Below are 25000 nucleotides of genomic sequence, written 5' to 3'. Positions count from 1 at the left end.
AGGTTAGAGTTGTCCTATGCAAAAAAGAAGGTCATATTTGAATTCTCCATCAAAAAATACATACAATAGACACCTTTTTTTTTTTTTTTTTTTAAGGCCGTCCATGGACGGCCGGCCGTTTGCGTCACGGCCGGCCGTGGACGTCCACGCGTCTCTGGGTAACCCCGAGCTGCGTCTCTGAGTCGCGTCTTGGAATTACAGACGAGTTGTAGCCTCAGAGAGCTGCGTCTATAACTCCGAGCCGCGTCTCTCTGAGTTACAGACGCGATGTAGTCTCACAAAGCTCCGTCTTAGGAGTTACAGCCGCCTGCGTCTCGAGCCGTCTGTGAGCCGCTGCGTCTGGAGGCTACGGAGGTACAGAGAGAGAGAGGCCAAGTTCATTAGGTATTGACGGTTCACGTGGTTAAATATCTGGAATCTATGAAAATGTCTTGGGGGTCCCTGCTTCATCTCTCTCTCAACTAAGGGGTCCTTGGCTTGAAAACGTGTTTTACAGTGCTTTACAGTGTGATAACGGTCTAGAAATAAAAACGTGGGAGGTGGTGAAAAGATTGACTTGAGCGGGGATCGAACTGGCGACCCCCGGACAATGAGACGAGAGCTGTACCGACTGAGCTAAACGGCACGCTTTGTGCCATGAATCCACGCACATATAACCAGCATTTTTTTTTAAATGCGAAAAAAAAAAGAAAGAAAAGAGATATTTTCTCACTAAAAACGTTATCATTACACACTATAATGGCGACAATATGGTAGAATATTGCATGTTCCATTGACAATAAATAATACTAATAATTATCAAATAGAATCAAGGTGTGATTAGATACAAAGACAGCACACAGCAGACTTTGCGGCCGCTCCGAGTTCCAGCCAGACGCCGCGGTAGCCTCCAAGCCCCGTCTTTGAGCCGATAATCGCGTCCGGAGCCGCGGTGTGCTTCACAGAGCCGTGATGATTGCGTCTGTAAACGCGGTAAGTCTACCAGGGCCGCGGTTTCGCGTCTAGAAGACGCAAAGCTGCGTCAAGAGACGCAAAGCTGCGTCTTGACCGCTGGACGACTGCGTCTCCGTCATCAGACGGTCACATGACCCGTCTGATGACGGAGACGCAGTCGTCCACGGTGCTTGCACGAGTGGCCAAATACATATCATTTTTGTGGTGAGACTTTTTCATGTTTTTTTTTTTTCCAAAAATTGCAGATCTACAAGCTTGCAGCATGGCACCCTGCGCGCTTGTATATCTGCTATTGAAAAATAGCAGATACAACGCTAGCAGATTTGGCCAGAACGGCATATTTGGCCAGAAGAATGCTTGGCCAACGTGCACGCCAATGCTTGGAAACACTACATTGTGATGAGCGCCATCTTAAATCATATCGTTTTTGTACTAGGTCTATGTGACACTAAATTCAACTTGTTTTCTTGTGCAAGGAAGAAATGCCAGTATACTTCCTGCATCGAGTAACAAATGAAATGATGAATGAAGCATGCAAACATGTTTGGACATTCAAAAATAAACACACACGCTTCAAGCAAACACCTGCGTACGCTACACTGACTTTGTCATGCTTTGACACACAACATGCTGGCACACTGCCAAACACATAGATAATGGTACCCGCAAATGCACACTCAACATCAACACGCTTGAGCAAATGCCAGAGTTATACACACAAAAACAGCTGTGTAAGCATATACTGCACACATAATGTAAGGAATATATCGTCGTCGGGTGGAAACCTTGTATGTCCAAAACCGTTCGTTTTGTATTTATCATTTTAAAAATGACTTAAACTAGTGAAAACAGCCGATCTACAAGCACACAACGCCTCGCGGTGCGAGGCGTTGTGTGCTTGTAGATCTGCTGTTTTCACTACTTTTGTGCAACAGCCTTGTATGAAGCAGGGCTTTACTTAGCGAAAAAAATTGTACATTTGAAACTTGGAGATACAAGTTTCTGCCCGACAGTGGCGATATACAAGACAGAGGCATTAACTTACACACATGCCACGTGCACACACACACACACACACACACACACACACACACACACACACACACACACACACACACACACACACACACACACACACACACACACACACACACACACACACACACACAGCCAGAAACACCTGCACTGCATTCACTCACCTAGTTCATCATAGTATGTGTCAAACTGGGTTAACATTTAGTCAGCAGGCTAAATTCAATCTGCATCACTTCCCTTCGCTACGTTCTCGAACCCTCTGGCAATTCTGTTGTCCTCGCCTCACTCTTTGTGTCGGCTGCGTTATTTCTGTTCTACACCAGTGGCTGCCAGAGCGTGTTTGAATCCAGGTTCATAATCAAGGTAGCTGATGATGACTGGGTGATTGTCAGCCTCCCGCAGGACCATGAGGTGGGCCGTGGACTATAGGGATGGGACCATATGCGATGTTATCGTTTATCGTGATAAAAAACACTCACGTTAATCGTATCATGGAGATTTAATTTATCGTGATATTGTCCTCCGTCATGCACTGGGATCAATTCACCTTTTATTTGCCGAGCTGCATATATCCGGTACTACTTAAACCCTCTATAATTGATAAAAGGTTATTTTTTTCACTCTCTATCAAATGTCTTTGAATAGCCGATCGACAAGCTCACAACGCGTTGCGTTGCGACACGTTTTGAGCTTGTAGATCTGCACATTTTTGGCAAATGTTCCATCCCAGGATAATATATTTTGATTACCGCGATAATATCGTAAATCGCGATTTCCTTTGTCACAATAATCGTGATATGAAATTTTCATATCGTCCCATCCCTACCATGGACCCGTCTTGGGCAATTTCATCTAGTGGTGTCGACTCGAGGCTACCTCTCGCAATGCAGCGTCTCTCTCCTAAGACAAATGAAATGCTTAGACTTTCACTGAAATCCACCAGATGTGTACTGTACAGGGAGATCAAGTTGTTGCAAACGATGTTCTTTTGTTGAATAAACGAAATTTACGTATAAGATTAATAGTTAGAACTTTGCAAAGTCCCATTTGAATGCAGTGTTCACTATACCGAAACATGAGTTACTGTACACACACGCACGCATGCGCACGCACACACACATGCAATAAACCACACCCATTCTTTCTCTCTTCTTTCTCACCCACCCACACACAAACACAAACACATTCTACACACACACACACACACACACACACACACACACACACACACACACACACACACACACACACACACACACACACACACACACAGTACGTTGCATGCACGTACATTTGCACACACACATATTCACACAGTGCAGTAACATCTGTTAACTTAAGGCTGATTTACTCTTAGTTGCGTGGCGGTATATCCTGCCCTGAAATGAGACGATCTCCATGCTCACAACGCGTTGCACTGCGACATGCTGGCTAGCTCATAGGCAGGCTATTTTCGGTGCGCCGTGCGCGACTCGGCGTGCAACCGAAGTGTAAATCCGGCACTAGACCTCCTTCCTCCAGAGTCATGCTGAGATGATATGAGCACCACCACAGAGCGAACGGCGCTGAGATTCCTTTCCATACATGCACGTCGTGCATGTGCACCCAACACACACACACATAAGTCCGGCACAAAAGTTTGCACGTATTTCGCACCCCGTTGGGAGCAGGCGGAATATTCAGGACCCCCTGCGGTCACCTCAGCTTCAATCTCCCAAGCGTGGCTTTCAACAGAATCCTCTCCATGCAAGACACGACGTGGAGGAACTACCCGCTTCTCATTGTTTGCAGGGACGTGCTGGGCCCCTGATTCAGCCCGGGAAAAAGAGTTGGAGAGGCCCTCATTGCACGCTATAGAGAGAGATTGCTATAGAGAGAGATCTCTCTCTATAGCGAGAGATCTCTCTCTATAGCGCTGCTGCTACTCAAAGATTTGCCATTTCAGATCATGACAAGTGACAAGCCAGTGGGCCAATTACATGAGTCATATTTCGTCGTTGTCGGTTGGAAACCTTGTATGTCCAAAACCGTTTGTTTTGTATTTATCATTTAAAAAATGATTTAAACTAGTGAAAACAGCCGATCTACAAGCACACGCGGTGCGAGGCGTTGTGTGCTTGTAGATCTGCTGTTTTCACTACTTTTGTGCAATGGCCTTGTATGATGCAGCAGGGCTTTGCTTTGCGGGAAAAAAAATTACAAATTTGAAGGAGATACAAGGTTTCTGCCCGACAGTGACGATTTACTTTTTTGGCCGCCCAGCCCCCAAAATGGAACGAAGGACATTTCATTTGTATTTTTGAGTGGTGGTCACACCACTCCTGTAATTCGCTTTCACGATGTTACTGGCCGTGTATGTCTGTCGCCGTGTATGTCTGTCGCCAGCCATACCTCTCCTGACCACACACACAGACCACACACACACACATACGTTAAAGGAGGGGCGCTATTGAGCAGGCAGACTCAACACCCCCCCTCTCTCTCTCTCTCTCTCTCTCTCTCTCTCTCTCTCTCTCTCTCTCTCTCTCTCTCTCTCTCTCTCTCTCTCTCTCTCTCTCTCTCTCTCTCTCTCTCTCTCACACACACACACACACACACTGTAGACACACGCGTAGCAAGGAGGGCGCGCGCGCGCAGACACACACACAGTCACACACACACACACACACACACACACACACACAAATGTCCGCGACTGGGTGGCTGCAACAGCACGCACAACGTTTTTTCACTCTCTCTGATGATGCACGCAGCGTGCAACTCCTGTGTGTGTGTGTGTGTGTGTGTGTGTGTGTGTGTGTGTGTGTGTGTGTGTGTGTGTGTGTGTGTGTGTGTGTGTGTGTGTGTGTGTGTGTGTGTGTGTGTGTGTGTGGCTGCTCGCGCTAATGTTGCAGCCGGAGACAACTCTGATTGGAAGTGGCGTGCCGCTGAATGGAGCTCCCTGCTTGTGTTCCCACTACTTTACCTCGCATTGGATTTTTATTATTTTTCGGCGCTGTTGTGTGCACTCTGCACTGCAGCTCCGTCCGTCCGTCCGTCCGTTCAACACACATCACCCAAGTAAATCCTGGTTTATACTTCTTCATCACGGCGTGTTCCGTGACAAAATGTGGCTGATCTACAAGCTCACAACTCCTCGCATCCGCGACGCGTTGTGAGCTTGTAGATCTGCTATTTTCCAGGCGCAGAAACTTGCAGCGCAGCGCACGTTATTATTTGTATTATTTAATAATCTAACATAGCCTACTATTTAAATACTTTCACAAGCCACATTGTGGCTTAATATTCACATTAAGGGTAACAAGCAGGCACGCTGCATGCCATGCACTGCACATTAGAACAAGTTTGCTTGTGAGTGTAAATCAGTGGCTTCCTCAAAGAAAAAGAAAGGAGGGGAAAAAGCGTTGGAAACATAAGGTTCGGGCCTCGGCGCGGGTCGGACGCATTTTAATGATTAATGCTCGGACGTCGATTCGGGTCGGACAAAAAACTGTCGGACACGGCCCACACGGGTTCAGAACGGACAGAAAAAATTGGCCCGATCCCAGCTCTAATCTACAAGCTCACAATGCGTCCACCCCGTCCATCATTAGCCGAGTTTCTTAAAGCAGGTCAAAATAATAATAAACAAATAATAGTTGGAAATAGTTGGATTTAAGATCACAATGCGTCCGTCCGGCCGTCCGTCTGTCTCCCGCCACTGTTGAGCATGAGCAACCTTGCAATCCATGTATTTGACTCTTTTTATTTGACTCTTTTTATTTGACCACCACTCAGTTCACAACAAGGTGTGATTTTTTCCCAATGGCCGGCCTGGACCGGCTGGGAGTTGTCCCGCTTTTCCCAATGGCCAGCACGTCCCTGATTGTTTGACACGCAGAGAGCGAGCCCCCGTTTGAAGGCCTGTGTTCACACAATACCAAGACACGCACGCGCACACACACACACACACACACACACACACACACACACACACACACACACACACACACACACACACACACACACACACACACACACACACACACATTCACAAGGTACCCGATACCTGCGAAGCGCCTGAACAGCATCTTCCTTGGGACTCCAACTGGCAGCGACAGCAGTACATCCATTGTGTTTGCAGATGAGCTGTTGAGGCGCAGTCCGCAGAGGAGCTCGGGAAATAAGTAGGCTAATGGTGGCTCCGGCGCCGCTGGCAGCATACTCAGGCATGCTGGGAAAATGCCTCTGTATGAATGGCACAGACGGGCGGGCGAGCACACCGAGTGCCAAAGTTTTCCATCAGTAGTATACTTGTAGAAGGACAGACTTACAATGAGTGAGAGAAGACGACAAAAGGTCAGAGCTAGGGCTGTGACTATCGATTGTTAGTGTGGTTGCCCCTGCAGGGGCAGACTATAGTACTTGTCCGACTTTATTCCTTACCATCCATCTTTCCAGATAAACTTTTTTTGCTGTGCTACTGCTCCCACAGTTGCCTCACCCTGGCCAGCCGGGGTGCCTGATGGAGGGGAAAGGGACTGGTTGGAATAAAGTGTTATTCCACACGCTATACGTCCAACCGGGCATGGTCCCCCCTCTGTAGGGGTAACGCTTCACGGCAGCCACACTTGCAATTTCCAATTGCATCTTTCTAGTTTTATTAGAGATTATTATTTTGATTATTTTCATTAAACAAAACAGCTTGTTGATGCTGGAGGCCATCGGCCGCTCACCTGGCAGGTCGCCTCCGGCTGCTTCTCAGGCCTCAAGGCCTCCTTCTCGCTGTGTCTGCCTTTGTTCTCCAGTGGCGTCAGTTCAGCAAAAGCTAGGGTATGGCAAAGATGGGAGTCCTCATTGAAAAGAGGTATTACATTTTGTATAACACGGTTATATTGTGAAAATAGCAAATCTACATGCTCACAACGCCTCGCAGCCCGAGGCGTTGTGAGCATGTAGATCTGCTATTTTCACAATGTCTGAAAAAAAAAACTAGTTTTGTCAGTTTCTTGGGCTGGATATGGCAGCCTGAAGTGCAGCTAAACTTGGCATGTTAGTAAACACGCCACAATTAACAATAATGCATTGCACTGTGCAGCTGACCTGCGGCACCTGGGAATATACCATTTTGTCAAAATGGGGAGAATAAAAGTGTGGAGAATATAATTATAATACCTTGTTAAAGTGACATTTTGTAGTTATTTTACTGAATTTTAACAACATATAACTAGTAAGACACCCAAGGGTGGAATGCGACCTCAGGGTGACATGCAACCTCGCCCTAAAGGGCGAGGTCGCGCCAATTCTTGACAATCTGGCCAACCACAGCGTTTCTCTGACGATTCTAGTTGTTGTCATTCTGGGGGGAGTTTGTTCATGTTTTTGTGAGGGTATCAACCCTAGGAGCTCAGCACACTCACAGAATCATGGCACACTCACAGAATCAATGTTATGCCCATACATGGAGTTCCCTGACTATGTTATGTCAAAACATGCCCATATGTGGACATTACCAAATATGGGCATTTCCAGATATGTCCTTAATATTGATAACATTGGGACAGGGATCTCCATATATGGGCATGAAACATATGTTAATTAGTAAAGCCAAGCTTAGGTTTGATGCCTTGGGATTTCTATATTTGGACATAAGTGTGTACCCAATAGGTCATCATCTGGAAAGGTAGGGTGTAAATCAGAGTAAAGCAGGCTTTTGAGCTAGTTAGGGTCAGAGATTGATGACATCAGAAATCCCCATATATGGGCATAAAGGGATTTTGCTTTTGGGAATGCCCATCTATGGCATTTTTATTTTATTTTATCCTTTATTAATAAAAATACATGTATGTATCCATATACATAAACATGCATTATTCATTCCATTTATGGACCTACAGTAATATCCATTAGAAGCCCCCCCAAAAAAACTACCCGCCGTCTATTTGTCTGTGAGTGTGGTCTGCCTGTGTGAAACTAATTGAAATGCTTGTTATAAGTGTTCGAAAGTAACGGTGTGAAAGGTAATGCATGGCTTTCTGCATTGTGTCTATAATGCGACCCACCGCATGGTGTCAGGGGGTGAACGGTGCCTGCGGCGAAATGATGAATATTAATTAATATCCCGCTGTTGTAGATGTACCTTCGATAAATATCTTTGAGTGCCAGTTCCCTACCTGTTATGTGGCGTGAATGCTTGCGTAGCTGTGTTTTACTTTCTATTCTTCCCCCTTTTCTCCCAGTGTAGTCATTATGGCAGTTCCCTCTTTCCCTCTTGCTGACCCCTGCAGTTAATTGACTCGCGAGGTAGGGTGTAGGCGAGCACGTGTCTCCTCCAATCAGTGGTGGAGAAACTATTATAAGTAAAAGTAAAAGTAAAAGTATCAATGCTGCAATGTAGACATCTTACAATAAATGCGAGAAATCTCTGTGAGTATGTGAGTATGTGAGCATGTGCCCCGCGCATCTCGAGAACTGTTCGCCCTCACCGGCTTCAAATTCGGCATGCAGTACCCGGCCTCGAGCCGACCCGCACACATACTGTACGACACATACAGATGTGTCGTTTTCAAGTCTTCAGGCTTTACTGCTCTTTTCCTGAAAGACTTCCTGCACATGCATTTTTTCCACAGGTTTCTTTCCCTGTTTTGCCTTTCAAATATGGAGAAAGGAGCGTATTTTTCTGCAGAAACCCGCAAATGGCAAGAAACCCTGCACTCCCATTCCCCTTGAAAAGCAGAATCCACCTTCATATGTAGATTTAAACTTCCAAGTCAGAAAAGGTCATAAAAATAGCAAAAATATCTGCTACAAGCTCCAATGTACTGTCTTGCCACTGTGAGGTTTTGAAATGGCACATCTGTAGATTGCCTGTAAGTTTGGTCCGTTTTGTCCTTTCTTTCTTCCTGTGACGTCTATTTAATTTGCAATGAAAAAGAGATTGCTCTAACACTGTCATGCTCACCGATGGCAAGGCAAATTGGCCATCAGACTGAGTGAAGTGAATCACACAGGTTAATGATGTGGTCCAGACGAGCAGAAGGGGAGAGGATGTTTCTTCATAATTACTCCTCTAGTAAGGTGCCGGAAGCAAACTGCCCATTCGTCCATATGGGATTTCATTATCAGCCATAAAGTCGTAACAATTCAATGTACTCTTACCTCTAGGATGCTGGTTCTATATGCTCTTGTAGATACCCCTGTATGCAATCACTCTAGTTTTAGTAAAAACATGTTTTAATAACGATCCCATAGAGAAGAACTGCATTACCCATACTGCTAAAAATGTACATCCGGTGACATCGACGTCTGTGATTGGTGGAGCTTGCGGAGCTAATTGCTTCCCCCACCTTGCTTCCCCCAGGTTGGGGGCATGCATGCAAGTGGCTAATTGTGTATTTTTAGACACAATAAGCCCATTCCCAAGATGCACTGCAATCTTTCATGGGCAGATGTGACTTATGGCGGCTGGTGTAAATAGTAACAAAGAAATTGCCGGCTATTGTGTCTAAAAATGCATATTTAGCCACTTGTACGCATGCCCCCACCCTTTCCCTCACCCTTTCCCCCTTGGGACAATAAAGGTATCTATATCTATCTGAAATCAAAATACTAAAAGCAGTAACAATAGAAAGCAGTAAATGAAAACATTTTAACACTCATCTTTTGTTTTCTCTAATTGTAATCTAAAATATGAACCCTTGTTGTATAGAAAACAAAGCTGTCCTTTAAATTGTAACTTTAGAAATGGGCATACCCTCTATATACATTTAAACTTTGTTGGTTTGTTTACTGTTGAGTGAGAAAACAATGTTTGCACATTAAGTTAATCATCTGGGGACCCCCAAAACATAATTTGGGTCCCGACCCACAGGTTGAGAACCACTGGTGTAGAATTCTTGAAAGGAGCTCTGGGTCTCTCCTGTCATTCATACTCAAACAGTGGCAGCCGGTATCACTCAGCGCGCTGCGGCGGCAGGGGGCGTTCCGTTCACGCAGCGCCGCCGTATCAGTAACGGCGCTCAGGAAACAGCTGGGGCCTCCAGCACACAAACGCCAAGGGGAAGATCAAAGACAAACACAAATACAAGGTTCTTTTTCATGGAAATTGAAAATTAATGAGCCTTTGATCGCGAGCACCCCACTCCGAGTGAGTGCCTTCTGGGGGTGCTTCGTTCAGCGGCGCTCATTGTTGCGCTGTTGTTTTTTGATCGTAGGATTGCACGCCTGCCAACAACTGGAGTAACTTGTTTTGGTGGCGATAAATAATTTGGAGGGGTGCTGCTGTTGCTGCTGCGGTGGAAGTTTTGTTGTCCGTCTAATAGATTTGGCTCGGCGTCCACAGACGTGTAAGGTCCCTTGTGGGGCTATGGTTGGTGTGCCTGCCTGGATGGGGCTAAGATAGGCTTTCAGACGGGAGTGTTTGGGCATGAATGTTTAATAGCAGTGTGGCTCTGTTAGATTCTTCTGTAATTCTACTGATTGAAACACATGGCTACAGTATATGGGGCATCCAGGTGGCACTGCAGGGGTTAACCCCGCGTCACCAGCCTTTCCACGTGGCGGGAAAGCCTGGTTTTCATTCCAAACTGACCTGTGTGATTCAGTGTGGGCCATGTTCTAGAGTTCTAGAAAGTGGTTTCCCATTGGTGGTTTTTGCAGTTTCAACAGACTCCACAGTGCATGGTGGGCAAGAACTTTACTTTCTTAACCCATTAACCCATTTAGGCCTTAACGCAAATCTGTGTCACTTTAGATTTGAACCACTTTTACCATTATTTTATGCTTTAACTATTTAAAAATTGCAGATATACAAGTCCATGGGGTCTGTTAGGCCAGAAATGACCCTTTTCCCGAGCAGAACCCAGCAACCTTCATTGCATAGAGTGGAGCCGCTTTTACACTATTTGTTGCAGTCAAAAGTGATTTTCTTTTTCATGAATGTGTAACTAGTTGTCATAACGAACACATCCATGCCTTGGTTGTCCCACACCAGCCGTCACAGTCTCATAAATCACATTTTGAGTTGAGCATTCGGCACAACTGCCAATCAAAGTGACTGTGCTGGCCAATCACAGCGCGTCTTTGGGTCAGCGTGGGTGATCTCTGTCGCTGTACAGGAGACTTCTGTTCAGCGTGGTGCTGAACCCAGAGGATTAGGACACTCTGTGTTAATTTACCTCTGAGAGTGTGCAAATGGGATCTAATGGGCCTGTAAGGGTCCATTCCATGGCCTACACTCATCAGTTATAAATGGATAAATTAACACTGAGGATTTTACTGTCTACATGTGAACAACATCTATTAGGTGAACAGTGAGCACTCAGCCCTGTACTTTAAATGACACGTATTGATTAGATTACATTAGATTCAAACCCTAAAGATGTTTGAATGGTTCTGTCATGCATTTTTTTTTCTTTTTTTAAATGCTCTAATTGTCTCCACACAAGTTTTAGCAACAAACGTGTCATCGTTATCTGTCTCTAGTTGAGCAAAGCATTTGAAAATTGACTTGTGAATCTATGCTATATGGCGCAACAATCTGGCAAGATCGGCACCTCAGTGTCTGACACAGTATACCTGCAGCCTGACAGCAGTTTTAGCACTGTAGTTATGGAGTATTGGTGGGCAGGTGGTGTAGTCACGTGTTGGGATGCAAGCAGAGATGGATCCTTGGCTATCAAACATGAATTTACTCTAGTGAGACCCAGTAGTGACAATTAATATGAATGACAAATCAACCATAAATATCCATTGATTGGAGTATAGGCGAGAGGAAGTAATAGTATCCCTACATGGTTTCTGTGTGTGCAAATGGAAATCCCAGTCAACATGGCATTTGTGTAATTGACAGTGATTGCTATTGACTGACATGACAATCTCTCTCTCTCTCTCTCTCTCTCTCTCTCTCTCTCTCTCTCTCTCTCTCTCTCTCTCTCTCTCTCTCTCTCTCTCTCTCTCAGCCACACATGCCATGCACATTTGACTCGTACTAATGATTTCTGTCCGTGAGCTGTCCCATTACCATGCTGTGGTTGTGAATCATAGCTTTCATACATCATTAATGCCCATATTAGATTATTAAAGGTGGAATAATTATCTAAAATGTTTATAGAGCCGTGATATTCCGCTGGCAGCCCGCAGGCCAAATCCGGCCCCAGCGGAGCCTTCTTGTGGCCCCTGGAACATATTCCATATTCCAATGTAAAAGTAAATGTACAAAATGATTATTAGATGGTTGGTTGTGCAGAATGTTTAGAATGATTATTATGGAGACCATCTACCACTCTGTGGTATGTTTCCTAATGTGACTACTCTGCTGTGCTACGTGTTATTGTAGCACATCTGGGCTAACTAGATTAGGCAGAAACGAGTTAACACAAAGGCTATACGATACATTCTGCACGTCATACTACAGCGTACTACAACTATAGCGTAACACGGTTGTGTCCTATATAGCACATAAAACAAATGGTTGACCACGAACACAGTCTTGCGGCCCCCGATTTCAAGTCATTTTACAATTGTGCCCCCCTGCCTTATCTAGATTAGTTGAATACCCTTGTCATAGAGTAATGTAATTTAACGTTGTTTTTTGGAATCTTTTCTATAATGGTTTTAGCATTACAGTCGGGTACATAGGGAAGAAGTACAGGTCAGGTCCACTAGGCCATTTTGACATGACATAGTAGGGTAGGTAAACACACAGGTGAATACTAATTAAGGTTTGCAAACAGACTTTGGTGCTGCTATGCTGCTCACTGGAAAAGTTGTGTTTAGCCTATTAAGATCTAATAAAGTCTGGTGATGCGAGGTTAATTAAGACCTGAGGCCAATTCTAAAAATGCCTTCTAAATACTAACTTGAAAAAAAAGGAAAGAAAACACATGTTGTAATAATATATACCTAAAATCTAAATGGCGCGGATGCTTTCCCGGATTCAATGGCTTAGTATATTAGTTTATGAAGGCCACATGGCCAACAGGGTCTGCATTTTCTTCTTTCTTTCTTTTTGTCCTATACTATTCTTTACTTCTCCCTCACCAAGAGTAGTCTTGGACCACCACAAAACAAAACAAACACAACAGAGCAAGCTAATCCTTAGATTTGTTTTGCTGTACTTACTATTTCTGGTAACACTGGTGTTCCTAGAAATACTTTTGTTTGACTTTTGTATGACACTGTGGCAAAGTAGGGCATTAATCTATAAAAACAAATTATATGGAGATAATATGAGGTTTCTGACAGTGATGTTTCTGACAGCAACAATATGCTAGATATCGTTTTCTAAGCAACATGTTGTAGTTGATCCAGAAATCAGGAAAATGGGGCTTTAGCAGACAGTTTGAGGATCCAATGGAGTTGGCTGGTTTTGTCAGCAGTGCTTTTTAATAGCTTCCATTGGTTCAATGTTCAACAGCACTGATTTATGAATGAAAAACCTGAAAATGGACCTTGTTTCTGCCGGACAGCGGTGACATCAAACTGGTGGTGTAATGGAAGTTTTTGATGTTGCTATAAGTAAGTTAAACAGATCAGGAAGATGCAGGACTGCAATGTCAGGAATCAAACGTAATACTTTATTTTAGATCTCATCACAGAGGAGAGAGAGTTGTGTCTCCCTCCAGAGCAACAATCTCCCACACGCATTTATATCAGGCAGGAGATGTAACAGAGAGTTAACAACAGATGGTCACTCCTTACATGGTCTTTATTCTATAGTGCATGGGTCTTCAACAGGGGGTCCGGGACCCCTAGGGGGTCCTCAGAGTTACTACAGGGGGTCCTCCAAATCTTTTTATATTAACCACTTGCACCCTAGTGTCCATATTCTGAGAACTTTAGCCAAAAATAGCAGATCTACAAGCTCACAACGCCTCGCGCTGCGAGGCATTGTGAGCTTCTAGATCGACTATTTTCAGCAAAGAGGTTTGGTGTAGAGGGGGAATAGTACAGAGTGAAAGGTCAAGTTTATTATGTATTGACGGTTCAAGTGGTTAAATATCTGAAAACAAATTTACATGAATCCAAAATACATGAGGATTGTGCTGTCAAACGATGAAACTATATGGAATCTACAGGTTGTGGGGGTCCCTGCTTTATCAACTAAGGGGTCCTTGGCCTGAAAACGTTGAAGACCCCTGCTATAGTGGACACACACAGTCGGCATCTTTGAAATAGTTTTGCATGGGCAGGCTGTTTGGGAGGAACAGTTGATGATGTCAACCATGCAGAGGGGTTTAAGTTGCATCTCCTAATACATTAAATACATCAATACCACAATGACTGTTATATGCATGAATGTTGCCACCACAGGGGTCCTTGAAATTAAAATAAAAAAACGTTGAGGATCACTGAGCCAAAGGCCTCATGCTATCACACAGTATTTTATAAGCTGGGCGCCTGTACAGCAGATCAATCAGAAACCTCTCATTGGTATGAGTTGTGTTCCTCTCAGGCGGCATTAATATGAATGAGAACCACTCCAGCACACAGGGTCCTTTAGTTACAGTACAATCACCTATATGTCAGTTCGTATAGATTTTAATTCCACTTGAAATGCATCATTCAAACTACCATTCCCCCGCAGAGTCAGTCATTTACAAATGTTGTTGCCCTACGGTACGGCTCCATTTTACGAGTGTACATAATATTATTCCCGTATGCAATCCCTTGTGTTGTGTTTAAGCGGCAGTCGGTTGAACTCTGCATGATAGCATGGGAGGCTGTTTTCACTGTGACGCATCCAATCCGAATGCCATGATTAGATTCAATTATAAAACTTTAATGATTCCATCGAGGCAATTCGTTTTGCATCATAAAAACCTGGATTATGCGTAGGAGCAACTATTTAGCTGCGTTAGCTTCAAGCTACATTAGACTCTTGACATTGCTAATTGTGACAAAGTCCCAGTGGATATTTTATGCTCGGGTTTATGCTAGCCTTCATTGTGGAATATATTCCTTCAGCTGTCTACTTAACCGTCAATATAGCCTCACTGGAAGTCAATTTGCAGTCTTGTAAATTGACTGGAGTGGCGTTCATTTAAGGTGCTATCAATTCAATTTAGTCGAAAAATTGTTTGGTTATTTTCTCATTCATTGATGAGCCTTTATTTGATCATTGACCGGGGACTCGCTGTCGGGCATTGATTGGATCCTGTGTGGTACACGCCCTAACCACTCAGTTATCGCCTCGCCTCATTTAGTTACAAATATATTACAATTTACAATGTAGGCATTATCCTATCAAACATTAAAAGGCATGAATGCATGTATGAGGGTCATAATACTGTAAGTTACCCTAATGGACACCAGTAAGGGCGAAAAGCGACAACTTATCCAGGACGAAGTACAAGTCTGAGATCAGACTAAGCATGCGTGAACCCTTGTTAACAAACAAGGTAAATAGTAGTGATGCGCGGTTATGGTTTTTTATGACCCGGGTCCCACATTTATTAATAATTTGACCCGCCCCAACCCGTCCTGCCAAAAAAGTTAGATGACGGGAGAATGCTATAGCTAGGGGGTGAGGTGGAGTCGGAAGGTGTGTCTTCAGACTATATGGTGGAAAACTGGGAGCGAGTCTGCAGTTATGACAGCATTGGGAATTTATTCCACAGTTTGGGAGTTCAGGCTGTATATGGGTGTTGTCCAGGCATGTGCACACATAGACATCAAAGGGGGCTTGAGCCCCTGCCCTTTTATCGTCTGTAAAAGGTGCTCCCTCTCCAGACCATGAATGCAGTTGTTACTATGGTGAAAGAAATGTGAATGCCCTCTCTCCATGCTATACCTGAAGGCAGCATTGGAGATAATTAATTGCCTTGTCCAAACTCCTAAACTCCTAAACTTGAATCCAGCATCTTATGTTGAAAGAATTGTCCTCTCTGTGTAGAAATCAAGCATCGAAAATAGCCAACCTCCAAACTCACAACCTGCCACAGTGCAATGCGTTGTGAGTTCCTTGGAGGTCTGCTATTTTCGATATTTTCACCAAAAGGCCCTTTTAGAAATTTCAGCCCAAGCCTCTCTAACATTCCCTGTATGTCGCTGGTGTTGTCCATGGTGGTTTAGGAGAGCATTCCTGTGTTAGCCAAGCGAGCGGGAAGGCCGGGTTGTGGGGTGAGATCGTGTCCTCAAGGTAAAGGGGGTGCCATGCCTTTGGGTTGCCATATAAACCGATACCACGAATGGTTTGTACCAGCTGCCAAAAAAAAGGGGGCAGCATTCTGGATCATTAGGAGAGGCTTTTGTGTGCCTGCTGCCGGGAGGCCAATTTAAGGAGGGAGTTGCAGTAGTCTAGTCAAGCTTTGAGACGTCTGAGCTGGGGCTCGGAGTGAGGATATAGGCTCTGATCCTTTCTAGTGGCGTCAGTTCAGCAAAAGCTAGGGTATGGCAAAGATGGGAGTCCTCATTGAAAAGAGGTATTACATTTTGTACAACACGGTTCTATTGTGAAAATAGCAAATCTACATGCTCACAACGAGGCGTTGTGTAGATCTGCTATTTTCACAATGTCTGAAAAAAACTAGTTTTGTCAGTTTCTTGGGCTGGATATGGCAGCCTGAAGTGCAGCTAAACTTGGCATGTTAGTAAACACGCCACAATTAACAATAATGCATTGCACCTGTGCAGCTGACCTGCGGCACCTGGGAACATACCATTTTGTCAAAATGGGGAGAATAAAAGTGTGGAGAATATAATTATAATACCTTGTTAAAGTGACATTTTGTTACATTGAGCTTTTGTAGTTATTTTACTGAAATTTAACAACATATAATGACCAGCACAGATAGACAAAGAGACATTCATGGATTTATATTTATTTATAACTTTTATTTCCCCCCCTGGACCCAGGGTATGGCAGCTGCATACCCCTGCCATACCCAATTGACGCCCCTGATCCTTTCCCATGTTGTAAAGAGCAAACCTTCAGGACGGAGTGACCTCTGCAGTGTGTGCTATGGAGGGTTAAGCAGCATACAATACACTTACTTTACTTGAATACTTGTCTTAACCCTGTAAGACCCACTGTTACAATATTACAACAACATGTGTATTTTATCCAAAAAAAGGTTTAAATGATTTTATTTTTGCTCTCCCTACCACCTAAATATCACCATTGGATCCTATTGTTTAGTATTACAATGCCTTTAGCCACGGTATTTGCTTATAAATACCAGAGGCTGACATTCACACCCCCCAGAGAGGCTATAACATTCCAGAGTCTGGACAAACAACATCTCACTTTTTCACTGGAGCTATTCCTCACAAAAACATACGTTTTTGGTGATCATTAGAATGTCTAGAACATGTACATATGTTATTATTGTGGAAAAATATCCCCCATATGTAAATTAGAGCATGAAGCTAACCTGCCAACGAGGGTGAATGTTAACCTCTATGCCTAAACCTAAGCCAAACCCTAACCCAAAACTCAGTAACCGTGACGCGGGTGAGTAGCCACCCTGCCGACTCCCTTAGTCGAAATGACGGGACGTAGGAATAGCGAGATTTCCCCTCTTAAACGTACATGTTTGGAGTAGATTCTTTATTTATCTTAAAACATTTATTCCACAATTAAAGACAAATATTGTACTTCCACTTCTAACTCCACTAAATTTCTATGAAGGTTGTCATCAGGGCCGTTTTTAGCTATAGGCGGTATAGGCGGTCGCCTAGAGCGCCATCCTAGAGGGGGCACCGAGGGGGCGCCGAAATGGAGGGAGTGGACCCAAACCAGCCCAAAACCGGCCCAAAACCGACTAAATTCACGGCAAAACCCGCAAAAATCGCGCGCGCGGGAGTGGGGGGGCGCATTCGAGAGAGCTCGCCTAGAGCGCCGATTAGACGCGCTACGGCCCTGGTTGTCATTACTCATTATTAGGCTACTCATTACTTTTAAGCACAGCTTTGCAGCTGTTGAATTTTAGAATTGTTTCAGATACCTATTTCACCTACTCTGAGGTGCACAGTAAAGGCTACATTAGTTGGGAAAGGACATTTACAACAAATTGTTTACATTGACTGCGAAAGTGCGGTTCTTTTCACCTTTAAAAAAAAACCTGACATTTCCTTTTCAATATGAAACGAAAATGTTTTTCTATAATACAACACTTTGCTGAGCCTAAGTTTGTCTCGCTGAAAGCAGTGGTGCCATGGGGCAGTTACGGAATAAAGCTAGTGTAACTAACTGGGCTTTTAAAGTGGGTCAATTATTTTAGTTTTAGTTCTATTTTAGTTGTATTTAGACATGCACATGCAGCGTTTCCACAGTCTGTCTAATGCCCTTTTCCATTTCATTGTTCAAGTTTTTATAGGCTTTTATATGGTTCTAGAACAGTGGTTTTTCGACAGGTGGTCCGGGGACCACCAGTGGTCCTTGAGGCAGTTCCAGGAGGGTTGGTAACCAAATGAACCCTTATAGATCTTGCGGGTCCATTTGTTTTAATTATTGTTAAAAAACCTGCATTAGCCTACTTAATTTACAAGAAGTCTAAACAATTAAAGAACGTAGAAGAATTGTTGTTTTGATCAACATTTGCTTGTTATCTCTTCTATTGGTGCCATGTAACGACAACAAAATATTCATAGTTTTTGATCTGAGAGGCTAAATCTCATCAAATGGTGGTCCAACAGTCCGTGCATGCTCAGATACCGAAATAATAGATTTAATGGTTAATATTTTAGTAATTGTGTAGGCCTACTGCAAAATCACTGCTTGAGTACAATGATGTTCCCAAACATCATTCATTGTACTACTACACAGTCAATGTTGGAACCTGGTAAATTTCTTGCTCTGTGTGTGTAGGCTACAACATTGTTTGTTGGCGCGATTCTCATTATATATTATATGTCCACAGTGGGGGGGAAACAAAGGCTGTAATTGGTTTCTAAATGAGTTGTATTGATTAATTCCTCATCGACCTCTTTGTAGGTACGCTGCTGTGTAGCTGAGGGTCTGGTCTTGATCAGTGTTGACAGTGGCTGTGCTGTGTGCAGGGGCGTCACAAGGGGGGTGGGGGGAGTGGGACTGAGTTACTAGGGCCCAAGGTGGAGGGGCCTTAATTATTTTATACTTTAGCTATTGAAAAATAGCAGATATACAGGCTCACAGCACGGCACTCGGTGCCATGCTGTGAGCTTGTATATGTGCTATTTTAAGTCGTGAAAATGCGTGCAAATCTTTGAATGTATAATGTATTTTTTAAGCAAACTTTTGTAACTACATTTTTTATTCTGGGGGTTCCCTAGAATAAAATATTTTGAAATGGGGGGTCCGTGGCCAAATACATATCATTTTGGGGGTCCTTCACACGAAAAGGTTTGAGCATCCATCACTGACATAGTAACATAGTTTTTTTCAAAAAACCTTAGAAGGATTTGAAATATTCAAAGACTTGCACAAACTTTCACGATTTTTCAAAAATAGCAGATCTACAAGCTCCAAGCACAAAAAAATGCGTAATAATGCGTTCCTGGTCTAAATGGGTTAAACCCCCTCCCCATATAAAAAAAAATCATGGGGGGCCCGCTGCATGTGAATCCTTGTTTCCAGGGCCCAGAATTTGGTGCGACACCCCTGCTGTGTGTGCATGAGGAGGGGTTGCTTCTGGGATGCCAGGTTTCATTGGTGAACCTCGTGGAGGTGTTGATAGGGGGTGAAAAAGACTTCATAACAGGCACGTACACACATAGACATCAAAGGGGGCTTGAGCCCCTGCCCTTTTATCTGTCTTTAAAAAGTGCCCTCTCCAGACCATGAAAGCATATTTTACTTTGGTGAAAGAAACGCAAATGCCCTCTTTCCATTTGCCTTGTCCAAACTCTCCTGAACTTGAATGCAGCGTCTCAAGTTGAAAGAATTGTCCTCTCCGTGTAGAAATCAAGCATCGAAAATAGCCGACCTCCAAGCTCACAACGTGTCGCACTGCGACGCGTTGTGAGCTTGGAGGTCGGCTATTTTCGATATTTTCACCAAAAGTGTCCTTTTAGAAATTTCAGCCCCTGCCTCTATAACGTTCTCTGCACGTCCCTGCTTCATAACCTTGATCTGGTCTCACCAACACACACACATATGCACGCATGCACGCACGCAGTGGTGTAAAGAAACAAAGTACTTTTACTCGAGTACTGTACAATTTTGAGGTGTTTTTACGTTATATGTATTTCCAATTTCCAGTAATTTTACTTTTACTCCACTATACATCTCAGGGACAAATGTTGTACTTTTACTCCACTACAATTATTTGAAAACTTTAGTTACTAGTTACGTTGTAGATTTTGGTCATTTTACAAAACCTACAACTTCAGCCCTAGCCCAGGGGTCTTCAACGTTTTCAGGCCAAGGACCCCTTAGTTGAGAGAGAGATGAAGCAGGGACCCCCACAACCTGTTCATAGATTCCATATAGTTTCATTGTTTCATCAGTGTATTTTGGATTCATGTCAATTTGGGTTTTCAGATATTTAACCACTTGAACTGTCAATACTTAATAAAATTGACCTTTCACTCTGTACTTAGTCTGCTCTTTTTCCCCTCTACACCAAAGCTCTTTGCCAAAAATAGCCGATCTACAAGCTCACAACGCCTCGCCGTTGTGAGCTTGTAGATCGGCTATTTTTGGCTAAAGTTCTCAGAATATGGACGCTAGGCTTCAAGTGGTTAATATAAAAAAGAAGAAAAAAGTTTCTATCACACAAAGATTTGGAGGACCCCCTGTAGTAACTCTGAGGACCCCCTATTGCAACCCCTGCCGTAGCCTATATACAGCCATTTCAATTTACCTATGAAGGAGGATTCTGCTTTTCAATGGGGAATAGAGTGGTTTCTTGCCATTTGCGAGTTTCTGCAAAAATACGCTCCATTCTCCATAAAAATTGGAAAGGCAAAACAGGGACACCTGTGGAAAAATAATGCCTTTGCAGGAAATTGTCAGGAAAAGAGTTAAAACGGCACATCTGTATATTTTGGCCATTTGAAAATAGTTGATATGCAAGCTCACAATGCGTCAAGGTGCGACGCATTGCGAGCTTGTAGATCTGCTATTTTCAAAAAATTTGTATATATTTGAAAACTTGAAATGGGACATTCACATTCTACATAATGAGCTCTTTTTCTTTTGGTGCCAATACTTTTGCACTTTTACTCAAGTAAATTTGGAATTCTGGACGTTAACTTGTAACAGTAACAGAGTAATTCTACATTGCAGTATTGATAATTTAATAAAAAAATGTAAGGGCCTACTTATTCCACCGCTGCTTATAACCTTGATCTGGTTTCACCAACGCACGTATGCACGCACGAGTGTACACACACACGCACGCACGCGCGTGCACACACACACACACACACACACACACACACACACACACACACACACACACACACACACACACACACACACACACACACACACACACACACACACACACACACACACACACAGACAAGCTGTCCAATATATTCAATATTAAGTGGGTTTGCACAGCTGCCTCTCAGAATGTAGGCTACATGGAACGGGGAGCCATAGCTTAAAGCCATGGGGCTGTTTGAGTCGTCTGGCCAGCGTTTGGAACAAGTCTCCCCATTCTACATTCCAGGTCAGGGCTTCTCCCGTTTCCCATCTGTTTGAGCTCTAAAAATGCCTGCTTAACCATCGCCTTTTCACTGTACATGGACCCCGAGCCAAAGAAGAACAAAGCCAAACACTCACACACACTTGGCCTTGGAATGAATGGTTACACGTTTTGTTTATTTTTTGTTGTGCTTTAAAGATAAAAAGGGAACTGTGAGGTTTCATACCCTTAAGAGTTTTTCTTCTAAGATTTTATGTCCACTCTTTACATTGATTTATTTGTTATGCACTTCTGGTTTTATCTCTTGGAAAATACAGTATATGCATTTTCTCACCCTTCACCACATCAAAGGAGCTGTGAAATAGATGGAAATGCCTCCGTTTTACCTTTGACTATAAGAGTTAAGTAGCTGACGGTGAAAGGTTTGTCGCGGGCTGTTAGCACCTCGCCTAGGATCTAAACAACCATTTGTATTGTTGAGCACAACAACGAAGAGGATTTCACAGTGAGATATTGGAATTTCAAAACAGATTCTTTATCGGGTCTTCAAGGGCATGCATATTGTTCAAGAATAGTGAAGGACAGGGACGTGCTGGCCATTGGGAAAAGCGGGACCCTAACCAACGGCCGGTTCATTCCCGGCCGGTCCGGGCCGGCCATTAGGAAAAAAAAAATGTCTGGGCGGCCAAGAAAGTAAATCGTCACTGTCGGGCAGAAACCTCGTATCTCCAAGTTTCAAATTTGTAATTTGTTTACGCAAAGCAAAGCCCTGCTTCATCACACAAGGCTGTTGCACAAAAGTAGTGAAAACTGCAGATCTACAAGCACACAACGCCTCGCGGTGCGAGGCGTTGTGTGCTTGTAGATCGGCTGTTTTCACTAGTTTAAATAATTTTTAAAATGATAAATACAAAACAAACGGTTTTGGACATACAAGGTTTCCACCCGACAACGACGAAATATAACTCATGTAAATTGGCCCACTGGCTTGTCACTTTGTCACAAATCTTTGAGTAGCAGCAGCGCTATAGAGAGAGATCTCTCTCTATTGCGCGCAATGAGGGCCTCTCCAACTCTTTTTCCCGGGCTGAATCAAGGGGCACAGCACGTCCCTGGTGAAGGAGTAACAGTAAAAGAAACATAAGGAAGTGTCAGTGAAGGAAACATAGTAAGGAACTGTGAAGGAAACTTGTGCAAGGAACTGTGCAGTAGAGATAGGACGGGACTGTAAATGAAAATCTTGATGGTGTTGTGAAGGACGATAGGGAGGAACATCAGGGCAGATAAGAAGGAACATGATGTAGCGAGGCCGTCTAGGAAACAGAAGGTCACTCGTTCGCTCCCAAGGAGACCTTCAGTGGAGTCAATTCAGCAAAAGCTATATTATGGCAAAGATGGGAGTCCTCGCGAAAAAATCTGGTTTGGCAGCCTGGAACGGTTGTTCAAGTGCAGCTAAACCATAGTAAACGTGCCACAATTAACAATAATGCATTGCACCGGGGAAATCTCGCTTTTGCGAATGCCCATTATTTCGACCGGAGGGTTATCGACTCACTCCACGGAGGTTAAGGTTAGGGTGAGGGATAGAGTCGGGTGTCGAAGAGATGAGATGTAGTAACAGCGACATGCTCCCCATTGCACCTATGCAGCTGACCTGCGAAACCTGGGAATATACCATTTTGTCAAGATGGGGAGAATACAAGTGTGGAGAATATAATTACAATACCTTGATAAAGTGACCATTTTGTTGCATTTTGCATTTGTAGTTATTTTACTGTAATTTAACATAATAACCAGCACAGATAGACAAAGAGACATTCATGGGTTTATATTTAAAAGTAACTTTTATTTTCCCCCTGGACCCAGTGTATGGCAGCTGCATACACCTGCCATACCCAATTGACGCCCCTGCCTTTGACAAAAAAAAGAATACTCCAAAGAAGTGAATAACATATTATATCATGAAGGCAGGAAGAAAGGTGAAGGAAGGTATTGTAGGAAGGAGAAGAGAAGGAAAGGAGCGCAGAGAAGACGGCTCCCGTCAAACAGTTGTGTATAAATGTATGCAGTGGTGTAAAGTAACAAAGTAATTTTAGGCCTACTTAAAGGAGCTATAGTCAACTTTTTCTTGAAAAACGGATGCTAAAATAAAAATAATGTTTCAAAAATATTTTATAAAAAAATAAGCTTCATATGTGTTTCTATTCAAAAATGACCACAAAAAGCGTAAAATAATGATAAAATAATCATTTTGGTTTGTTTAAATTCTAGTCTATAGACTAGAATGTAAACAAAGTGTCGGCCTTACAATGAAAGAGTTGACTATAGCTCCTTTAAGTACTGTACTTCAGTAAATGTTTGAGGTATTTGTACTTTACTTATATAGTATTTCCAATTTCCAATACTTCTACTTCTACTCCACTACATCTCGGATCTGAATGTACTTTTACTCCAGTACATGTATTTGAAAACTTTAGTTACTATTACTTTGTAGATTGATTATTATTACAAAACATACGTTAAGGAAAGGAGCACGGAGAAGATGGCTCCCATCAAACAGTTGTGTATACATGTATTAAGTAAAGACAACACAATTGAATGCAATTGTATGCAGTAGGACACACTAGGCATACAGTACTCGCATGCTAATTGGTCAACATGGCTGCCTGTCACACAATGCATCATTGCATCTGAACGTGCACACCTACAGTACTGTACAATAATTATACGATCAATATTGATTCTTTCATATTGTTCATTAAAATGCTGTCTTTCTCTGTCTCTCAGCTTGCTTGTTCTCATTTCCTCAGAGTTTGTGTGTGTGTGTGTGTGTGTGTGTGTGTGTGTGTGTGTGTGTGTGTGTGTGTGTGTGTGTGTGTGTGCGTGTGCGTGTGTGTGCGTGTGCGTGTGCGTGTGCGTGTGCATGCACTCATGTATGCATGCGTGTCAGTGTGGCGCAACATCCCCACCAGCTGGCAGGAAATGGCAAGTGCGGCTTGGTAAAAAAACAGCAAAGCTCATGCTTGTCTTTTCCTCATCCTCTTCCGTCCCTTTTCCTTCATCCCCTCCCTCTCCTCCCTCCTCTTCCTCTTCCTCCTGCTTTTCCCTCCCTCTGTCCTGTTCCCTGGTTTTCCTATACTGTATGTTCTCCTCTTTCACCCCCCCCCACCCCCCCCCTTCTATCCATTCTACACTCTGTCCTCTCTCTCTCTCTCTCTCTCTCTCTCTCTCTCTCTCTCTCTCTCTCTCTCTCTCTCTCTCTCTCTTTCTCTCTCTCTCTGCTTTCTCACCCCCTCTCTCCCATCTGACCACCTTTCTGTTTAGCCCCACCATCCATCTCACCCTCTGTCCCCTCTCTCTCTCTGTGTGTGTGTGTGTGTGTGTGTGTGTGTGTGTGTGTGTGTGTGTGTGTGTGTGTGTGCGTGTGCGTGTGCGTGTGCATGTGTGCGTGTGTG

Source organism: Nannobrachium achirus (genome assembly GCF_963921795.1).
Source record: "Nannobrachium achirus genome assembly, chromosome: 8".
In the NCBI taxonomy this organism is placed as follows: Eukaryota; Metazoa; Chordata; class Actinopteri; order Myctophiformes; family Myctophidae; genus Nannobrachium; species Nannobrachium achirus.
This window is presented reverse-complemented; position numbering follows the sequence as displayed.